This window comes from Xenopus laevis, chromosome 2S (assembly GCF_017654675.1).
Source record: "Xenopus laevis strain J_2021 chromosome 2S, Xenopus_laevis_v10.1, whole genome shotgun sequence".
Taxonomy (NCBI): Eukaryota; Metazoa; Chordata; class Amphibia; order Anura; family Pipidae; genus Xenopus; species Xenopus laevis.
Genome location: NC_054374.1, coordinates 14,853,633 through 14,876,129, shown reverse-complemented (window position 1 = coordinate 14,876,129; position 22,497 = coordinate 14,853,633). Strand labels below are relative to the sequence as shown.

General features: G+C 38.5%; 1 protein-coding gene across 2 annotated transcripts in view; it reads right to left on the bottom strand.

Moving 5' to 3' along the window:
- Positions 1 to 22,497, bottom strand: part of LOC108708862 (ephrin type-A receptor 6) — a 394,409-nt gene that overhangs the window by 10,213 nt on the left and 361,699 nt on the right. The gene's annotated exons all lie outside the window — the stretch shown is intronic.

Genomic DNA, 22,497 nt, shown 5'->3' with positions numbered 1-22,497 from the left:
TAGAAATCCGGCACCAACCTAAAGAAAGGCATATAGGGAGGCAATTGTGGTGTAATTTTACAAATGACCCTCATGATTGAATGTTCGGATTTGTCAATTTGGCTGATTTGTTGAGTCTATTGGACCATTTTAGCAGATCTGAGTGAAAGTTACCCCTCTCACTTCTGATTCTTCCAGTGCCTCATCAATAGGCCAGTCATGAAGCACTGGCAGATATATTCCATATGTACAGTCTGTGATTCAATGGAATAACACAACAGGCCATTGGAACGCCATACATGCTTATCAGTAACTTTACATGGATTAGGTCTGCTTTATGAATTATTCATGACCTATATAAAATAATGTGATACATTTCTAAATATAAATTTACTTTAAGTCAAATCTGGACCTTTATAGCTCCCTTGATATTAATAAAAAAAAACTGATTTATGATGAGGATGTTCAGAGGCCTCGGTCAGAGACTCATGTCCCACTGTAGCTATTATGCTAATATGTAATTGTAATGAATTCCCAGGAATTCTTTGTTCTGTTTCAGACTGACTGGAAAACATATCCAAAATATGCAAAGTGGTCGCTTGCCATTTAAAGAGATTTCTAAATGATAAGAGCCGGGAGAGAATATATACTGTATAAGTAGTTTTTCCATAAAGAGCTGCACTGTACTCTATCGAGCCTTTAAAACTATAATGAGCTGAAAGCAGTGCTCTAACACCCCAGCTTTTTGCCCTATAGTACAAGACAATGCTGCATTAATTCAGAATGAAGTGTAATGATAAATTCCACAAGGAACTCAAGTTTCCTCCTTAATGAGGATGCAAGTATCTTATGCCTTGGGAAATAGCTTGGATGGGCTTATAAAGGGCCATCATTAGCCCATTTAAATCAAATGTCAAGAGCTAACATGAAATCTTCGGCATAGATAATGCAGTTTTTTAGACTGAAAGATGTGACTTTAGATTAAGAATTCTTATTTATTAATATTATTATCTTATTTTATATAGTCAATAAAGTACACCTTATTGTAAATTATAAGGATATTATAAGTCACAGAGGAGTTCCATGACCATATACAGGTCATGGAACTCCAAGGTTACTTCTAATATCCTCATATTTTCCTACAAGGGGTACTTTATTTATTATAATACAGGTGTAGGATCCTTTATCTGGAAACCCATTATCTAGTAAGCTCCGAATTACAGAAATACCTCTCCCATAGATGCAATTTTATCCAAATAATCCAAATTTTTTAAATTATTTCCTTTTTCTCTGTAATAATACAACAGTACTTTGGACTTGATCCTAAGTAAGATATAATTAATCCTTATTGGAAGCAAAACCAGCCTATTGGGTTTGTTTAATGTTTAGATGATTTTCTAGTGGACTGAAGGTATGAAGATCCAAATAAAACCCGCATAGCATGATTCTGGATAACAGATCTATACCTGTACTTGGAATTGGCCCTGGGATTCTATGAGGAAATCTATGTAAAAAAGGCCTTTAATTAACCTCCCTAATCGGGTTTAATTACAAAGTGTGTTTCAGTCATGTCTTTTTAATAGCATTTTATTAAATGACTAGAAATGCTTGACTAGAGTATTTTTATATGTATGAAAGAGTTGCAGAATTGTTAGAAGCCAGACAAAGTTGATGCCCATCTGTTGGGTGGAATTATTTTGCTAAGCAGATTCCCAGCTGCTCACAAAGAAACATACACATGATAAAATCAACATTATATTATTATAATTACAACAGCTCTGGGTATGTGTGTGTGTGTGTGCTAGCATCGGGGGTATTTTTTAAGGCTGATAGTGAGTGATCTCAATAATTTCTCCAAAGCATGCTATTCAATAAAAAAATATTTTATTCACATCAGTAGTTAAAAAACATGTATAGTAATCCCTCTAACGCCTAACGCGTTTCATGCTTACCCAGCACTTAGGTAAGCATGAAACGCGTTAGGCGTTAGAGGGATTACTATACATGTTTTTTAACTACTGATGTGAATAAAATATTTTTTTATTGAATAGCATGCTTTGGAGAAATTATTGAGATTGTGGTTTTGCCTCTTTTTGGTCACTAGAGGTCTCCAACATGCTTACTAATAGTATTTACTACTTCTGCTCCCAATTTGATTTAAATAAGTTGATAGTGAGTGATACTGAGATTCTTGTGGCATACACCCTTATGAAAAGAAACTATAAATACTTATATACTAGTCTGCCTGCTAACTTCCTTAGTATAAGTTGGAGTATACTATTGGAACCAGACACTTTTGTATTTCACCTATTCCTTTATTATCATTGGCTGAAACTGCCCCTAGCACTTTATTTTCGTATTACTGTTGCTTTATTATAAATAGTGATATATAACACAGCTCAATTTACTTCTTGCATGAATGTTTTTTTTTTTTTACCAGTAATACACTTTTTGGGATTTGCCCTACTTCTTCTGTACTACACCTTTGCCAACCTGATTACCTTTATACAACATTTGCAACATTAATGACATTCTGTCTCATTTTTACAATTGATATGCTTTATTTATTCCTTGTGAATCACTTCTTCAGGGATTCCACTATGCAGATTCAATAATACTCCTAGTTCTTTGAGAAAAATATAAAATATCTTAAAATAGTAACTTCCTTTAGAAAAAGAGGACAAGTAAAAGTATGCTGCTTTCCTTTGTAACAAATAGGCTTTGGAGGGGAAATGTAAGGTATATGTTGGTAAAACATAGAAAAAAGAATGTATGGAATAGGACTATATTAAATGGCTGATATTAGTCAAGGTAACTAAAAACACTTATGGGGAATGCAATATTAGTAGCTAATGCAAAATTTGTTCGTAATTCGTACGCAATTCGAATAAATGTTCTCAAAGTGAAAAATGTTGTATTTGAGAACACTTTGCCCCTCACATGACAGCAGGATAGCGCTTGCAAAATTGTATAACTTGCAATAGTGCGCTGTGTATGTAAAAAAACCTTTTTAATGAAAAAGTTACGTTTCTCCAAATGTATACGCCACCTTCAAGCAGGTGGTAAAGGTTTGCAATGATATACTTAAATAATTCTCTAAGGCATGCTTACAAGTTAAAAAATAGAGTTTATTACATCAAAGTATTAAAACACATTATAAAATAACCCCTTATAGCGCCTAACGCGTTTCATGCTTACCTACCACTTAGTCATAGGCAAAATCTATCTAAAATCTATTTTGCCTATGACTAATGTTTATTGGCCTCTACTTTCAATTTGATTCAAATAGTAAAGGTTTGCAATGCACAATTAAGATTCTCAGTGCAATAAAAGCCTAATGAAGAAAATTACATTGCAACATGTGACTTTGTATTCGCAAAGTTGTTCCCTTTGCAAATTTTATTCCTTTTCCCCCTTAATGCAAATTCTTCTATTATGAAAGTCATTATATTCATATAATCAAGGCTTCTGATGATCTCACGTCTAATTGAATCCATACATATATTATTAGATGGGAATGCGGGTTTAGGCTTTTTGTTGTAATCAAGCACATTTTATAATGGTTACAAGTAGGGATGGTGAATTTGTTTGCCTTGTTTCGAGCTCGGAAATGACGCTCATAAACTTGTATGGCATCATGCGACAAAAAAAATTCGCTGTGCGTCAAAAAACATTCGCCTTGGGATAAAATATTTTTGACTCCCATAGACTATATTGGGCGTCGGCGACATTTCGCCGGTGGCAAATTTTTGCCGCAACAAAACGGGTCAAATTCGCCCATCCCTAGTTACAAGAGAATTCATCAATTAGACTATCTCAGTCATCTTGCTGTTATTTTACATGAACTGATTATTGTGTAATTTTAACTTAAAGGGATCCTGTCATCGGAAAACATGTTTTTTTCCAAACGCATCAGTTAATAGTGCTGCCTCAGCAGAATTCTGCACTGAAATCCATTTCTCAAAAGAGCAAACAGATTTTTTTATATTTAATTTTGAAATCTGACATGGGGCTAGACATTTTGTCAATCTCCCAGCTGCCCCTGGTCATGTGACTTTAGGAGAGAAATGCTTTCTGGCAGGCTGCTGTTTTTCCTTCTCAATGTAACTTAATTTGTCTCATTGGGACATGGGTTTTTACTATTGAGTGTTGTTCTTAGGTCAACCAGGCAGCTGTTATCTTGTGTTACGGAGCTGCTATCTGGTTACCTTCCCATTGTTCTTTTGTTTGGCTGCTGGGGGGGGGAGGGGGGTGATATCACTCCAACTTGCAGTACAGCAGTAAAGAGTGATTAAAGTTTATCAGAGCACAAGTCACATGACTTGGGGCAGCTGGGAAATTGACAATATGTCTAGCCCCATGTCAGATTTCAAAATTGAATATAAAAAAATCTGTTTGCTCTTTTGAGAAATGGATTTCAGTGCAGAATTCTGCTGGAATGACAGTATCCCTTTAATAATATTATACAGGTATGAGATCTGTTATCCAGAAACCTGTGATTCAAAAAGCTCCGAAGACTCCATTATAATGAAATAATCCAAGTTTCAAAAATGATTTTTTTTTTTTGCCTGTAATAATAAAACAGTACCTTGTACTTGATCCAAACTAAAATATAATAAATTCTTATTGGAAGCAAAACCAACCATTTGTTGCGTGAGCAAGGAACATGGAGCCAGATGAACACAGATCCTTTGGGATTTTCATGGGAGTGTTCTTTAGTTTTTTAATGTTGTTGCTGAACCTGAAGAGTTGGGAAAAATGTCAAATGAGCAATATTGCTTTAGGGCTAAAACCTCATGTTGGTTGACAACAGATCCCAGCATGATTTAACTGTAAATACAGCTATGGAACCTGTTATTCAGAATCCTGGGGAACCTGGGGTTTTTCAGATAACTGATCTGTAATTTGGATCTTCATACCTTAAGTCTACTAGAAACATTAAATAAACCCAATAGGCTGATTTTGTTTCCAATAAGGATTTATTATAACTTTTTAGATTAAGTACAAGGTGATGCTTTATTTTTTCAGAGAAAAAGGAAATAATTAAAACATTTTATTTTATGAAAATGAGTCTATGGGAGACGACTGAAATGAATAAAGTTCTGTGTATGTAGATTCCCCAAGGAGCCTCCCTTGCTTGGATGGATTCTTTTCTCAAGCTAGCTTGGTCATTATCACCTTGACCTTGAGGAAGAACCATCTCATTGGGTATATGGGCAGTACTTTGTTTTTCTGTGCTGTGATGCAATATCTCTGTGCTCTCGCACCCTTTTACAGAACACATTAACTCAGTGGACAATAACATCAAGTTCACAAGGGAAGATGTCCACGAGAACAAACTTGCCTTTTTGAACTGTTTGATTTGCATTCAAGAGAGAGTTAACTTGAAAATGAAAGTATACAGGAAACCCACTCTTCCAAAGACAAAGAGCAAAAACATCTCAGAGGAGCTTTGAAAACGTGTAGCTACCCAGATTGGGCCTTTGTCAAAATAGCAGCAACCAAGCCCAACAGGAACACCAATAGAAATAACCACCCAGAGACACATAGTAGGCGGAACATAGTCATCCCATATGTAACAGGAGTGTCAGAGAAACTCAACAAACACCATGTCCCTGTGTTTTTCAAACCTAGCAACACACTGAGGCAAAAACTGGTACATCCAAAGGATCCAAAACCAAAAGAAAAACAAAGTGCACGATCTATACATTGAGGAGACAAAACATCTGCTCACCAAGCGATTGGCTCAGCATAGGAAGGCGAACTCTACAGGGCAAGACTCAGCTGTCTTTCTACACTTCACTCCTTTGAAGATAGCAAGGTCCAAATCTTGGATAAAGAAGACCGCAATTCATGTCAAAGAGGCAATTCACGTCAAGGTGGAGAAACCATCCCTGAACAGAGGCGAGGGCATTCAACACCACCTGTGGTGGTGGTGTGATGGTTTGTTTGTGTGCACCGAGAATCCTACTATCCCAGGGGGGGGGCTTATTTTTTAAAATGGATAGTTAGGATTACCTAGTGGCACATACTACTAAAAAAGTATATTATTATGAAAATGGTTTATTTACATGAAGTAGGGTTTTACATACCAGCTGTTTTATGCAATATATTTTTCTGGAGACCTACATTGTTCAAGGATATAGTTTTCCTTTAAGAGTATTCAAAGGGTAAGTGGATTCCTAGATAGTGTAGTCAGTGGTTTCACTGTAGTTAGTGACAGTTAGTGAGTATATGTGGTGCTGCCATAATCAGAAAGATAAGGTTTATTGATATTATTAATTAGAAGTGGGTAAGGGTGAATCCTTATCTATAACTGGCTATTGTATACTGTACATGATCTAGCTGGTCTCTAACTTGTCATAGATGTGCAAAAATGGACACCACCAGTCAAGTATGAAAGCAATTGCTAGTTACTGGATCAACATAACATAAATACTAATACCAGTACAGTCATCTTATATTTTCTGATTTTTTAAAAAGGCATCCATCCAACCTTTCTGGAAGCTATTTAATTTACCTCTTTGGCTGCTAGCCCATCCTCTGAGAATTTATTCCACAATTCTTCCACCTCTGACAGTTCTCATTCTTAAAGTAGTAAAGGCAGTTCATAAATTATGTCAGTCTTAGGCACTGTGTGTTTAATGTGTTTGATTCTGCCATCCCTTCTCCTTCTTTGGCTCTCTCTTTTATCCCTTGTATTTCCTTATTTGTGACCGTACGCCTTCCCCAGACTCTCAGATCAGCTTCAGAGATGAATCTGATGATGTTAAGTATGTAGCTTCTTAACTATGTGTGTTTAGCCATCAACATAGTCCCAGTAAAGTGACAAATATGACATGTCTTTGGCCAGGGTGATGCCTGAGCCAGATCTGTCAAGAATCTGCCAGTTGCCAATGACTTAGTGCATGTCAATCAGTGATTGTTTAATCAGTGCATATCACTGCTGCCATATAGAGTGAGGCATTTCATGTACTAGCAATAGTTTGTGTGTGTGTGTGTGTGTGTGTGGCATGGTGAGATTAGGAGCACAGACTAAGAAATTAACCATGACAGACATTGCTGTGGCATCTTCACAGTGATTGATGGTCAGATAAGAATAATCCTGTGATAAAATAGACAATTGATGATGGTGTGTAGCAGCTCATGGATTATTCTTTAGAAGGAAAATCAGATGTATGGAAATCATTAGAGCGTCATTACATTGAAGAAAATGAACAATAAATGGATATGTTGCCTTTAAAGAAAGTCAGTATCTGTGTCACAAAAGCTTCACATGATCTCTAAGAACGCATTGCTGTACGCTTCTCCTATGAGCCACATTAAACAATATCTCATTCAAAAGGAAAGGTTTTAAGGTTCCAGACACCTAAAATAAAGACAAAATCGTCCCCATTTTATAATAATTTAAGCAGTAAGGACTATTTGCTTTGTATTCCCGATTGAGGCTGAGCCAGAGATTGACTGTCAAATTCAATCAACCAAAATGACATGATGACAGTTGGTAATAAAAGAGAAAATAAAGTTACAAAAACAATCAATCTTCCTCTGTTTTATTTTGTAATCTGTTTTTGTACTATATGGACTTAATATAGTGAGGTCTTCTGTAATTCCAAGAAGGGCGCTACAGATAAATATATAGGACCATAAATTTACTGGGTGCAGGATGCTATCCAATGCAAGTGGCATGATGGTTCATGTGTCCTGGTTGGATGAAGGTGAGACACACCAGACTCCCAAGGTTATTTCATTTGTTGCAATTCAATGAACAGACAAATTACTCTGAGCACTTGGTATCCAAAAAAATTACACACAGATGCATTTTTTTTTGCAGATTCTTTTTATGTACCCTACCCATTTATGTGACCTTTATTCTCTGCTTTGTTACTCTTGACTCTGCCCAAGTATAATTAAAACAGTAACTGCTTCTGTACTGGAATTTTATGTGAAATACAGAAAGGAAAGGTATAAAATGTTTACAAAAAGGAACTTATAGCAAGGAAAAAAGGATTAAGATTCTTAAAGGTTGTTACTAGGGGATAGAACATCCATCAGAAGGTCAGTAAAAAGGATAAATCATACCATCAAAAGCAGGGGGTGGACTGTAGGGGTATACACCGATCACTGACAGACTATACCCATGGGGACATGGTTGTAAAAAGGTTCATCAGCTCAACGCTACACATTTTGTGCTATACTTATGAGTAAATGCTTTCTGGAGGATACTGTGTTCTCAATTCCTGCATTTGTGACTTCACAGGCAGAGAGTGGTGCACTTGAGCCCTCCCAAGTATACTGGTGAGTATAAGGTATATAAATACATAAAGATGGTGTAAAAATACTGGTATGCTGAATTGTACTCTCTTTATAAATACAGCTACCTATACCTTTCAATGGGTTTGCCTTGCTGATTTCAAGAATGGTAAGTAAACACAGCTTAATAAATACTCTGTTTATTTTAAACCACTAACGCAGATCATGAGCTGTAAATCAACAGAAAAAAAAGGATGAAGAGCTACTGGGGGCAACTTCTGAGGCACAAATCATCATTGAGGACTGTGGTGACCTTGCATGGTTATAGAACCCTAAAACATATTGTACAGCACTTATTTTAGTTTTCCTTTAATGCAAAGCTCATTTCTTTTTAGGGATTAATAACCTGGTGGTTTAAGGATGAACCTGACCATTGTGGGGTAATGAGGACATGCTGTCTTGGTGATGTTGGCAACATTGCACCAGAGAGCTGACAACCACCTCAGAGGCTAACTAGACACCAGGGCTAACATGTCATGTCATGTCAGAAGTGGTGCAATATTTGTTATTTAAAAGCCTCAGTGATACCATTGTCTAAACTACCTGCTAATATTATCATTGATTATTGCTTTTATTACCAAGCACCAGGGTATCTACTTGCTCTGTTTCCTCCTTCTTTGGACTGCTCCATTATTTTATTTCCTTTATTATCTCATTATTCATTCTACAAAAATGCCACATTGTATTCCCTTACGTAACGGCAAATAACCAAAGCTTGTATGGCTTCTACTGTATTCATAGGAACTGAGTGATTTAGTCATATGACAGGAAGCAAGCAGTAATTAATTTTAATGGTAATTGTGATAAAATGGCTCATCCATAATTTTATTCAGTAATGCACAATTTGGCTTCTAGTGATCTGTATAATATATCTCTGGGCTTTCAGCACGTTATTAATAATAACCACGCACCGTTTCATGACTACAAGGCTTTAGTTACAAAAAAATTACATATACAAGAAGGAGGGAGGGAATAGAATGGTGAAAGGGGGAAGAGCACATTTAGGGTATATATTGAAATCAGACACCGTGTGATGAAATTCTGCATTTTCTTCCATAGTGAAAGCAATTTGATCCGCACACACACTATTCTCTGCAGTCGGGGATGTGGCCCCTCTTTTTATTATTATATCAGGACCAGCACCGCCATTGCAGTAGGAGAGGATTTGCGGGAGTGCGGTAGATATAACACAGTACTTCCATAGTGAAAGGCAGACAGATTAGATTCCATGTTAAGAAAATGTTAAGAACTCACTCTATGGAGAAAAGCACAATTACACTTGTCATATGCAACAGGTCATTGTCCCAAAGATTACAAGCCACCATGATCTTACTGCCAGCCAATCAAAAGTAGGACACATGGACATGAGCGCTACTTAGTCATTTTCTGCATTCTATAGAATGTGTTTTGTAAGGTAGGCAAGGCCAAAAATATAACTGTAACATCTCAAGAAGGTTTGGAGTGATTCCCTTAGTAGGCCAAAGAGCAGCACTGAACATCATTATGTTACCTTTGTGACTAGTAAGTAATACTTCAGTAACACTGGCCCAAACACACCCTAACGAGAAAACTAATTGTATCAAAGACTGACTGACCAACTCACAGGCATCCAACAGTACAATAAGATTACATATTAAATAATTCCATAGATTTAGCTCCAGATAGTTTAATTACTTATCTTTGGATAGGACATTGCAACAATTCTTCCCATAAGTAAAAAAAAATATGATGAGCCATTTCTTCCGAATCATGTAAGAATATTAGTTGGGCCCGTAAAACTATGACAAAGCTAAAGAGAGAATGGGAAACATAATATTATTGGAAATGGGACCTTTATGAAAAACTGGAAAGGGAAAGGTTTTTATAGTACTTTTTGCACGCTGCCAATTAGCTAGATAAGTGATGCTAGTGTTATATGATCCTGTTAGTCTAATATCTGCAGGACTATGGCTTTCCCAAATAACTACAATTTAACCCACTTTAAGAGCAAGCATATGGGTAGGTACAGTAAACATCTGTAGAATGGTAGTATGAGAGATCGAATGAGGAAGGAGAATGAATAAAGGCCTCTCAGCAAAGTTGCATTACAAACATTTTTGACTCCCTCATATTTCTGAGAGCTGAGCATAGTTCACTGGGTGTGTGAATCTTTTTTAAAAATGATAATATACAGCAGGAGTCCCCAACCTTTTTTTTTTTATCCGTGAGCCACATTCAAATGTAAACAAAGTTGGAGAGCAATATAAGCATGCAAAAAGGTTACTGGGGTGCAAAATATGGGCTGTACTTGGCTATTGGTAGCCCCTATGTGGACTGGCAACCCAAGGGAGGCTCTGTTTGGCAGTACACGGTTTTTATCTATGTAACTATGTTACTGGTGACTTCTACTACCTGCCCATTGGAAAAGGTCTGGCCAAAGGTCATGGTTTTTGTCAAAAAGTCTAACCTCTGAATTCTAAATAATAATAAGATGTATCCCTGTAGAAATAATATGGAAACATACAAAGGTTAGTTTAAAGGCCAGAGTCACATGCTCAGGTCAACAAGTGATTGGTTGGAGAATTAAATTGTTAAATTAACATCAATTGCTGTGTATAAAGGTAAATAAGTGAGGTTACAGCAGAGATAAGTAGACATATTTTCAAAACCAAGTCATGGAGGATTCTTTATTAAAGATCGAATTTTAGTTCTATAGGACCTCAGCAACTTTTACTTGGCAACGTTTGGCATTAAAGGTTTTCATGTTTTTTTTTTTCACTTAATAGATTTATAATTTTTTGAGTTTTTTTAAAAATACACAAAAAACACAAATTGTTTCAAGATTCGAAGAAAAAAAATCACAATTCGATTGTTAGTGCATGGCCCCCCTAGGTTTAATGCAAAATTGAGTGTGTATTGATGCTATTCACAAAGGTACTTGTGCCCATCCATGCTTCTAGCAATGCAGTGTGTTTCCATTCAGCCTGGTCTAATGAATAGTGTAAAACTGCTTGTATGAGCATTAGGAATGCCTTGAAATTCCAGCAGCCTGGAACTGGCAGTAATGACAAGGTTCCTGTGCCTGTCCATGAATGCAACTGACTTGCATTAAAATATTTAAATTCAGAATTTAAGTGGGTACACGCAGTTACTCTGGAATTTTAGGGCAAACCGTGTAAAATAAAATGGTCATTTCCACCTGACTAGTGAACCATGTGCTACTGTATTTCAGACATTAGCTTTATCATTTAAAAGGGATTTTATAGCCTTCAGTGATGGCTTATCCTCAAGATATTATCTTTCTTATATTTCTCACATGTGACCAGCTCCACAATTCATTTCATAACCCTTAAAAACTGGGTGTGTTTAATATGTTACAAAGTACTCTCTGAGTGCTTAGAAGAAAACTTTAAATGGGAATCTATTTGCAAGGTCAAGTTGTCCCCTTTCGTTTAATAATTGCTGTTCCTGCTAAATGGACTCTGCATTTGGAATTTGCATAAACGGCATACAAAAATGTAGCCCTTATAAATGTATTCAACACCAATGTCAAAGACCCCTTTCAGCACCGGATAATAATAATATTGTAACTACCCGTGTATTAATTGACCCTGCCTACAATTACAAAGCAAGAGAAAATGGAATACTGAAAGATCCGGGCTAATTTACACTACATTCCATTAACCACCAATAACTGCTTTATCTCTTGCTCATAATGTGTCAATGATTTCTCCTTTGGTAGCAAAGATTACTATCCCTTAAGAAATAGAGCATACTGCTGTATTTATTAACTACTCTCTTAAACAATGCATTGTCATTTAAAGGCAATCTTAGTTTTTGGGATAGATTAGGAAACATAATGTTATCCTGTAGAACAAGGATCTCCACCCTTTTTTTACCCATGAACCACATTCAACTGTAAAAAAGTTGGAGAGACACAAGCATGAATAAAGTTCCTGAAGGTGCCAATTATGGGCTGTGATTGACCTTTGGTAGCCCTAAGTGGATTGACAGTCTACGGGGGGCTCTGTTTGGCAGTACACCTGGTTTTATGCAACCAAAACAAAATCTTCCATTAAAGATTCAGACAAATACCAAACAGAATGTGAACCCTAATTTAAATATTTAAAATTGAGCACATTAAAAAATGTATCATCAAAAAATATTTTCATAGCAGTTATTCCAGGGCTTTTCTAATTCCCCAAAGGTGGAAAAAACGATGTTTTAGTGTTTTCTTTTCATTTACATTTAATTCTATAAGCAAAAAGAACAATGATGGTCAAGATGAGAAGGTCTAATTTTGTGTGAAAAAAATTAATGTGTGCGTATATCTGTTTGGAATGGTTAAACTTCATGGAGTATTGTTTATTTTTCAACCCAAAACAACTATGTAACTGGATATTGAAGTTTAATGAATCTAATGCCAACATATGATATTCTTAAAGGGGACCCGTCACCCAAAAAAATTATTCAAAATCCTATTTTATCAGATTAGTCAAGGAATATGAACTTTAACTACACTATATAAATTATTTGAATCTTGTTTCCTTCAGTCTGGGATTTCAAAATCATAGCAAGCAGGCAGCAGCCATTTTGTGGACACTGTTATTAAGAAAAGCCTTGTATCATCTCTGGATCTTGTTTGTGCACCAGAATGGGGGACCCGATGTCCATCCCAATGCCCTGACCACACAATTATATGGTAAAGAGAACTGGGGGAATGTAGGGAGAGCAGGGACATCTGAGAAGTGCTGAATTGAAAGTGAAAGTAATTGTCTGCCCCGCCTCTATGCCACGGGCATAGAGGAGGGGCAGACAATATTTGATTGACAGCTGAAATTTTTAAATGAGCTTACAACAGCTATGAATGCTTAAATAAAAAATAGAAATTGGATTTCACGTTTAATTTGAAAAGGACTTTTACTATACAGATTTTTGTGTCTGGGTGACAGGTCCACTTTAAGAAAACAAGGAGAGAATGATAAATAGAGCCAGTATGGACCATGGAGTACAAGTAGAGAACACTAAAAAAAAACACATGTTCTTTTCTCAGTGGGAATGTTTCCTGCAGAAACAAAGAAGAGCACCTTGTTTTCCTCACATGCAGTTTTCTGGAAGGTGTTCCGAAAAGATGTGGAAAAAAGCTGCTTCCTTATTATAGGTTATGTAGTCGGAACTCCCACACAGTGTTCTGAGCCGTTCCACTCAAATGCCATTTACTCTGTGCAGCTCTCTGTTTGTGCCTTTGTATTATTTCCTTGTTCGTCTCCAGGAGTGTTTACTTTTTTTTCAAGCTGCGTGTTCTTAATTTGCAGGGAATTATGTAACGGGGCAATCAATTTCAAATTAGGTTTACAAGCATACTATGTTCTTTCACTTCTTTTCTAAACTGGAGAATTAAAGAGAATGAAGGTACTTAAAAATTATTAATTATTTTAAGATCACATTGCCACAGTGCCACACAAAAGGTTACTGGTTGAATTAAGGAATGTTGGCCTGGAACATAGTACCTGGATAGAGAACTGACTAAAAGATAGACTACAAAGAGTGGTGGTAAATGGGACATTTTCTAATTGGACCAGTGTTGGTAGTGGAGTACCGCAGGGCTCTGTACTAGGTCCCTTGCTTTTCAACTTGTTTATTAATGACCTGGAGGTGACCATTGAAAGTACTGTTTCTTTTTTTGCAGATTATACTAAATTGTGCAAAACTATAGGTTCCATGCAAGTTAGGAAACTGGGCAAAATGAGGTTCAATGTTGATAAATGCAGGTTATGAACTTTGTCAAAAACAATATAAATGCAAGTTATACACTAAATGGCAGTGTCTTGGGAGAATGAGAAGGATCTAGGGGTCTTTGTAGATAACAAGTTGTCTAATTCTGGGCAGTGTCATTCTGTGGCTACTAAAGCAAATAAAGTTCTGTCTTGTATAAAAAGGGCATTAACTCAAGGGATGAAAACATAATTATGCCTCTTTATAGGTCCCTGGTGAGGCCTCATCTGGAGTATGCAGTGCAGTTTTGGACTCCAGTCCTTAAGAGGGATATAAATGAGCTGGCAGGGATGGGCGAATTTGACCCGTTTCGCTTCGCCAAAAATTCGCCGCCGGCGAAATGTCGCAGACGCCCATTAAAGTCTATGGGCGTCAAAAAATTTTTGTCGGGGGGCGTGGTTTGGCTATGGCCGCGAGCAGACGTTAGCTGTTTGAGCTCCGTGCACAGAGTCAGCATTGAGCTTGCTTTTGGACCTGTATTTCGCTATGGGCAAGAATAAAAGAGGTCGGAAGAGCCCTGATGACCTGGAGATTGCTCAGACAACTCGTTTGACGAGATTTTTTCAAAGACGGTCTGTTTCTTGCTCAGATGTCCGCGAGGATTCACCCGACGAGGCGCCATCTTTGACATTGACGCACATGGCAAAGAACTTGCCTGATTCCCCAGAGGACCCCGAGACGAGCACTGACTGTCTAGCAGAATCGGATATGGCGGCAGGTATAGTGCCCTTACCTTCTGTTGCTCCTGTAACTGCCGTTGACCCCGTCATTGCCGTACCTACAGCGGCCTCCCCGCATTGGGAGAGTGGGGAGGATTGGCAACTGTCTCTATCTCCCCCTCCTGCAATAACTTCCGTTATTCCTATATCGGATAAAGGGGACATTTTGGCCTCTAGGCCCGAACCAGCCTCCGAGCCTATATTTCCCCAGTCACTGCAAACTGCGTCACAGCAGTCACCTCAAAATGGCGGTCTAGGGCAGCGCATGCCGCGCACTAACAATGATAACGCTACCACGCAGATGGATTGGGAATTAAGGGCACATATTCTCTCATTACCGTCTCGGAGTGATATTGAGACGCTTGTTCATGATACTGAATCTGCATTAAAGATAGAGATTGCCGCCCTGCATGGTAAATTGTCTGACGTCGGGGAAAAATATTCTCAATTGGAGACGTCAGTTCTCACTAACTCAGAGCACATCGCTCAAATGGATGTAACGATCACTCAATATGAGGCCCGCTTTTGCCATCTGCAGACTCTTTTGGATGATCAAGAAAACCGATCTAGACGGAATAATATTAGGGTCAAAGGCCTTCCTGAGTCGGTAGGCCAACAAGAACTTTCTACTGCAATAACTGCCCTGTTTAATATGCTTTTGGGCGAACCGCCTGAGAAATCTATTGTACTGGACAGAGTTCATAGAGAGTTGAGGCCGAAAGATCTTTTATCTGATTCTCCACGTGATGTTATTTGTAGAGTCCACTTTTATAAGGTGAAAGAGGCCATCATGATGAAAGCCAGAAACAAAAACGAGATCGATTTTGCTAATGCCAAAGTGAGGCTATTCCAAGATCTTTCCAGGAATACCCTACGTCAGAGGAGAGCTCTTAAACCTGTGTTGGATCTTCTTCAAGAACGGGACATACGCTATAAATGGGGATTCCCTTTTGCCTTGTCCGTTTTGAGAAATGGTAAGCCGATTACTATCAGGGCTCCTAGGGATGTCCCCACTTTCCTGCAACACCTGGACCTTCCACAGATTTCGGTCCCGAATTGGCACTCCTGGGAATGGCTCATGTCTACCGCTGATCAACGGAGCAACCCTGCTACTTCAAAGAATCGCCCAGTCAGAGACCATACACCGCGAAGTGGCCCCAGTACTCCGACCAAGAAAAGAGTGGTAACTACCTGAAAGCGTTATGTGACTCTTTGTTCCATTTGAACGAACTTCCTATTTTTTCAAGTACCATGCTTGTCTGACACTCTAAGGGTCCAGAAGCATTACATATTAATGTTGCGTTTTACTTATGTTACTCTGTTGCACTAGCCCGGCTAGGTTGCTGCTACATTTATATAACCATCTTAATGTCTCAGTCCATACTATACCCTACTCCCCCACATAGGGTATTTGAACCATCCGAGATTTATGTAAGGTTTGCCTTTACTAATTGCTTTTTTACTGATGGTTTGGTTCATTTTTTCAAACAGTTAAAATGTTTTGGGAAAACATTGTTTTTGATGTTAATGCCTATTCTTCTTTTTCAGTCACTTGGTCACTGCTCTGTCTACATGAATGCATATCTATCTAAATATGTCTGACGTTAAGATTTGCTCCTACAATGTCCGTGGCTTTAATTCTCCAACAAAGAGGTCGCAAATATTGACAGGTTTGCATAAACAAAAAGTTATGATAACAATGTTACAGGAAACCCACTTCAAGTCGGGTCACAGGCCACAATTTACAAATAGGTATTATCAAACATGGTTTTTCAGCGATAACCCTGAATCTAAAAGTAAAGGGGTGGCAATTGCTTTCCATAAAAATCTTAATTTTTCGGTTATAGATTCGATCGTGGATCCTAGGGGACGGTACCTTTGCATTAAAGTTAATATCTCAGGCCAGATTTTGACGCTGATTAATGCTTATGCGCCAAATCACAGCCAGCATAATTTTGTGGAGAGTTTATTGACCCGACTTGATGGTTTTTCTGAGGGGGTACTTGTCATGGGTGGTGACTTCAATGTCTCTCTAGATCCTAGGGTTGATACATCGACTGGGACATCCTGTGTACCCTTTAGCACAATTAAAAATATAAAATCTCAACTCTACACTAACCGGTTGATGGATGCATGGCGAATTTGCCACCCCACTGATAGGGACTACTCCTATTTTTCGCAGGTGCACCAGACTTATAGCAGGATTGATTATTTGTTTGTGTCGCACTTTGCTCTGGATTGGGTGGTGGACTGCAGTATAGGCATTCAGTTGCTCTCGGATCATGCACCCATATTTCTTACTGTCGTTATCCCCTCATTAGAGCGTAAGGCATGGTCATGGAGGTTAAACGAATCCTTGCTTAGAGACACGGATTGTGTAAATGAGATCAAGGCTGAAATTGCCTGTTTTAGGGACATACATAAAACTGATACTACCCACCCGGTGACAAAATGGGAAGCTCTTAAAGCGGTCCTCCGAGGCATCTTTATAAAACATGGCACTAGACTGAAAAGAGCTAGGTCTAAACGTATATCTGATTTATGTACTAGCATATCGAAATTGGAATTGTTGCATAAATCCTCTTTATCTGACAATGTTCAAAGGGAGCTTATTAATGCTAGGGAATTATTAAAAGCTGAATTACATAAGAAGTCGATTTATGGTTGGCAGAAATCTAAATGTTATTTTTATGAACATGGCAATAAACCTGGGAAAGCTCTAGCACGTGCTCTTAAGCAGAAAATGAACACCTCCTTTATTTCAGCTATAAAAACCCGTAATGACAAGGTGGTGTTCAAAACGCAGGAAATTGCCACTGCTCTACAAAAATACTATTCGGATTTATATAACATTCAGAACCCTCTACAGCATACGGATAAACAATTTGTAGTCAAATTGAAGGATTATATTCAGCGAACTGCGCTCCCTTGTCTTAAGCAGACTGATATTGATGCCTTGGAGGACCCGATAACTATGACTGAATTGTTACAAACTTTGAAACATGTCAAATCAGGGAAAGCTCCGGGCCCAGATGGGCTAACTGCCCTCTTTTATAAGACGGTACAGGATGATATTTCGGATCTCTTACTCTCTGCTTTCAATAATTTTGATTCTCCTCTTAGAACCCCCATGACTATGCTGGATGCTCATATCTCTCTGATTCATAAACCTGGGAAGGACCCTTTGGCATGTTCGAGTTACCGGCCTATATCACTTTTAAATGTAGATACTAAGCTCTATGCCAAGATACTCGCAGAGCGACTTCAGATTCACCTTCCATATCTTATTCACTCGGATCAGGTTGGTTTTGTTCCGGGCCGAGAAGCCAAAGACAATACTTTGAAAGTTATTACAATCATGGATATTGCGCAGCGTCAGGGGGTCCCTATATTGGCTCTGTCTACTGATGCTGAGAAAGCGTTTGACAGAGTCAATTGGACCTTCCTGCAAGAAACTTTGTCTCAAATCGGATTAGGGCCCAAGGCTAAACAACGAATTATGGCACTCTATTCGACCCCCCAAGCTAGAATCAGGGTAAATGGGACACTGTCGGACCCAGTGAAAATACACAATGGGACGCGTCAGGGATGCCCCCTGTCCCCGTTATTATACGCTTTAGTTATGGAACACTTGGCTGTAGCAATTAGAAGTAACCCAAACATTACTGGTATCGCTATAAAAGGGAAAGCACATAAATTGGCTTTGTACGCAGATGACCTGTTGACCTTTATATCCAATCCGATTGTATCTCTTCCAGTATTGATGTTAGAATTTAAGACCTATGGGGATTTTAGTAACTTTAAAATTAATATGGATAAGTCTGAGGCATTGAATGTTTCTTTACCAGCCAATATGCAACGTGTGCTGCAGTCCAACTACCCATTCCGCTGGAGGGCGACATCAATAAAATATTTGGGTGTCAATGTCTCGGCAGATCTAGATAAACTTTACCAACTTAACCATGAACCCTTGCTTACCCAAATCAAAAAAGATCTTATACATTGGAGACCTCTTCACATCTCTTGGTTTGGGCGTATGAATACTATAAAAATGAATGTCTTGCCGAGAATTCTTTATTGTTTCCAAACCATACCCATCCGACCTCCTAAATGTTTTTTTGATAGATTGCAATCTGCTTTTATTGATTTTGTATGGGAGGGCAAGAAACCCAGGATCAGTAAAAATATTTTAGAACGACATAAATCGCGTGGAGGCTTAAGTCTTCCCTGTTTGAGAAAGTATTTAAGGGCTACTGTACTTAATAGGATTCTAGAGTGGTTCCACCACCATGGGACTAAACAATGGATTCAGATCGAACAATCATTAGTGGATAGACCGTTACAGGCCTTATGGTGGTTAAATCCCTTTTTGCGCCCTGATGTTAGCACACTTCCCAAAATATGTAGGGATACTCTCTTGCAAGCTGATCAATTCCTTAAAGTATCACCATCTCTTATTGCACGTAATGGTCCTCTTTCCCCTATAATAGGAAACCCTGATTTTCCTCCAGGTATGACCCGAGGCCTCTTCTTGGGGAGGAGATATAATGAGAGTCTTTATTGTTCTCAAGTTCTACAGAACCAGCAGCTTATCCCTTTGCCGACCCTATGCCCTCTAGAAGCTGACACTTTCCTTTTGCGATTAAAATATACACAGCTCCAACATTGGCTAAAGAAGCGGTTGAGTTCTTGGCCTCGCAATTTGTTATCTTCCCCTTTTGAAATGTTATGTTCTCAAGACTCACCAGTGCAGCATGCAATATCTGTGTTATACAATTTACCTGAGCCTGGATCGGATAATGTATTACCTAAATATACGGTTAAGTGGGAAAATGAGTTGCAAACACCATTTACGAGGCAGCAGTGGGAAAATAGTTTTTTGTTGACACATAAATTCTCCATTGCGTGCAAAACTCAGGAAACTAATTATAAAATATTATCCAGGTGGTACAGATGTCCGGATATTCTGCATGCAATTTACCCTACTGTTTCAAATCTTTGTTGGAGGTGCAATAGGGAGATTGGTTCTCCTACACATATTTGGTGGTCTTGCACCAGCCTACAGCCGTTTTGGGCCTCTGTATTTCATATAATGGGTAAATTAACCGGATTAGATTGGCAGCCAACACCGGCTGTGGGTTTGCTGTCTATCCTACCAGGTTCTGCTACGAAATATAAAAAATCGTTAATTGGTTTTTGCTTAGGTGCAGCTAGATCTGTTATCCCCCGCCACTGGAAATCTATTACTCCCCCGACCATAGCTGAATGGATCTGTGAAATGGGTAATATCATGCGGATGGAGGAGTTACTCAGTTATTTCCACATGACGCAAGAGGCCTTTGTAGGCACATGGTCTCCTTGGGTACTTTACCTGGAGCAAAATCGCTGAAAATAGCCACACATGGACTAGGAGCTTGCTTGATTTTATGGACTGTCTTATTTTGTGTCTACTTTGCTATGCTGTTTGTAGATGACATCTTGTTGATGGATGGGCGAGTGACCAAGTGACTTTTCCTTCTCCCTCTCCTTTTCTCTTCTTTCATTCTTTCCTTTCTCCATTTTTTCTTTTTCCTTTTGTTATTATGTTTTTTTGGTTTGATTGATGGCTTATTACAGAAGCTTATTCGTACTGACGGAAATGTGCTCTCACTGGAATTTGCTTTAGACATGCTGAACCTGATGTATGTATTGTTTCCTCATGTGTTATCATACTGCATTTCCATGTACTTATATGCTCTGCAATGATTTCTTTGCTTTTTTGAAAATAAAGAATATACAAAAAAAAAAATTTTTGTCGCGCGGCGAAACTGTTTTGACGCGCGTCTTTTGTTTTGACGCACGCTGCCATACGAGTCTATGGGCGTCATTTTTTCGGCGAAACGAGGCGAAAAAATTCGCCCATCCCTAGAGCTGGAGAGAGTGCAGAGACTAAGTGCAACTAAACTGGTTAGAGGGAGGGAAGACTTAAATTATGAGGGTAGACTGTAGGGATGTAGCTAACGTCGGAAAAAAAGTTTGCGAACATATTCGCGAACTTGCGCAAAAATGCGAGCGGTTCGCGAACGGTTCGCGAACCCCATAGACTTCAATGGGAAGGCGAACTTTAACATCTAGAAAAGACATTTCTGGCCAGAAAAATGATTTTAAAGTTGTTTAAAGGGTGCAACGACCTGGACAGTGGCATGCCAGAGGGGGATCAAGGGCAAAAATGTATCTGAAAAATCTGCCTGTGTGTGCTTGGAAGAGATAGTGTAGGGGGAGAGCTGTTAGTGATTTCAGGGACAGATGATAGTAAGTTTGCTGGCTAGTAATCTGCTTGATACTGCTCTGTATTGGAGGGACAGAAGTCTGCAGGGATTTGAGGGACATTTTAGCTTAGGTAGCTTTGCTGGCTAGTAATCTACTGTTCTCTTTAAACAACTGCCATACGTTGACCTTGTAGGCATTGTTTGCCCAGTTTTTTTGGACGCAGCCACTGAAGCACAGTTGCCAGAAAAAATATGCCATATAAATGCTGAAAATAGTCATTTTTCGCCATACGTTGACCTTGTAGACATTGTTTGCCCAGTTTTTTTGGACGCAGCCACTGAAGCACAGTTGCCAGAAAAAATATGCCATATAAATGCTGAAAATAGTAATTTTTCGCCATACGTTGACCTTGTAGACATTGTTTGCCCAGTTTTTTTGGTTGCAGCCACTGAAGCACAGTTGCCAGAAAAAATATGCCACATAAATGCTGAAAATAGTCATTTTTTGCCATATACGTTGAGTCAACGTATGGCAAAAAATGACTATTTTCAGCATTTATATGGCATATTTTTTCTGGCCTCTGTGCTTCAGTGGCTGTGGCCAAAAAAACTGGGCAAACAATGCCTACAAGGTCAACGTCGTTGACCTTGTAGGCATTGTTTGCCCAGTTTTTTTGGCCACAGCCACTGAAGCACAGAGGCCAGAAAAAATATGCCATATAAATGCTGAAAATAGTCATTTTTTTGGTCGCAGCCACTGAAGCACAGTTGCCAGAAAAATTATGCCATATAAATGCTGAAAATATAAATTTTTTTGGTTGCAGCCACTGAAGCACAGAGGCCAGAAAAATTATGCCATATAAATGCAGAAAATATGCATTTTTTTGGTCGCAGCCACTGAAGCACAGTTGACAGAAAAATTATGCCATATAAATGCTGAAAATATAAATTTTTTTGGTTGCAGCCACTGAAGCACAGAGGCCAGAAAAATTATGCCATATAAATGCAGAAAATATGCATTTTTTTGGTCGCAGCCACTGAAGCACAGTTGCCAGAAAAAATATGCCATATAAATGCTGAAAATAGTAATTTTTTTGGTTGCAGCCACTGAAGCACAGAGGCCAGAAAAATTATGCCATATAAATGCAGAAAATATGCATTTGTTTGGTCGCAGCCACTGAAGCACAGTTGACAGAAAAATTATGCCATATAAATGCTGAAAATATAAATTTTTTTGGTTGCAGCCACTGAAGCACAGAGGCCAGAAAAATTATGTCATATAAATGCAGAAAATAGGCATTTTTTTGGTCGCAGCCACTGAAGCACAGAGGCCAGAAAAAATTAAACCAGTAGGGTTTGCACCCTAGTTTGTAACGGTGGCGGAGGGAGGAGGAGGACGCTAAAGGACAGCTGTGTGTGGAGTCATGAGGCTTGAAGAGAAGGACAGCTGCATAGAAGTCAGAACAAGTCTTCCGGCGTGCAGT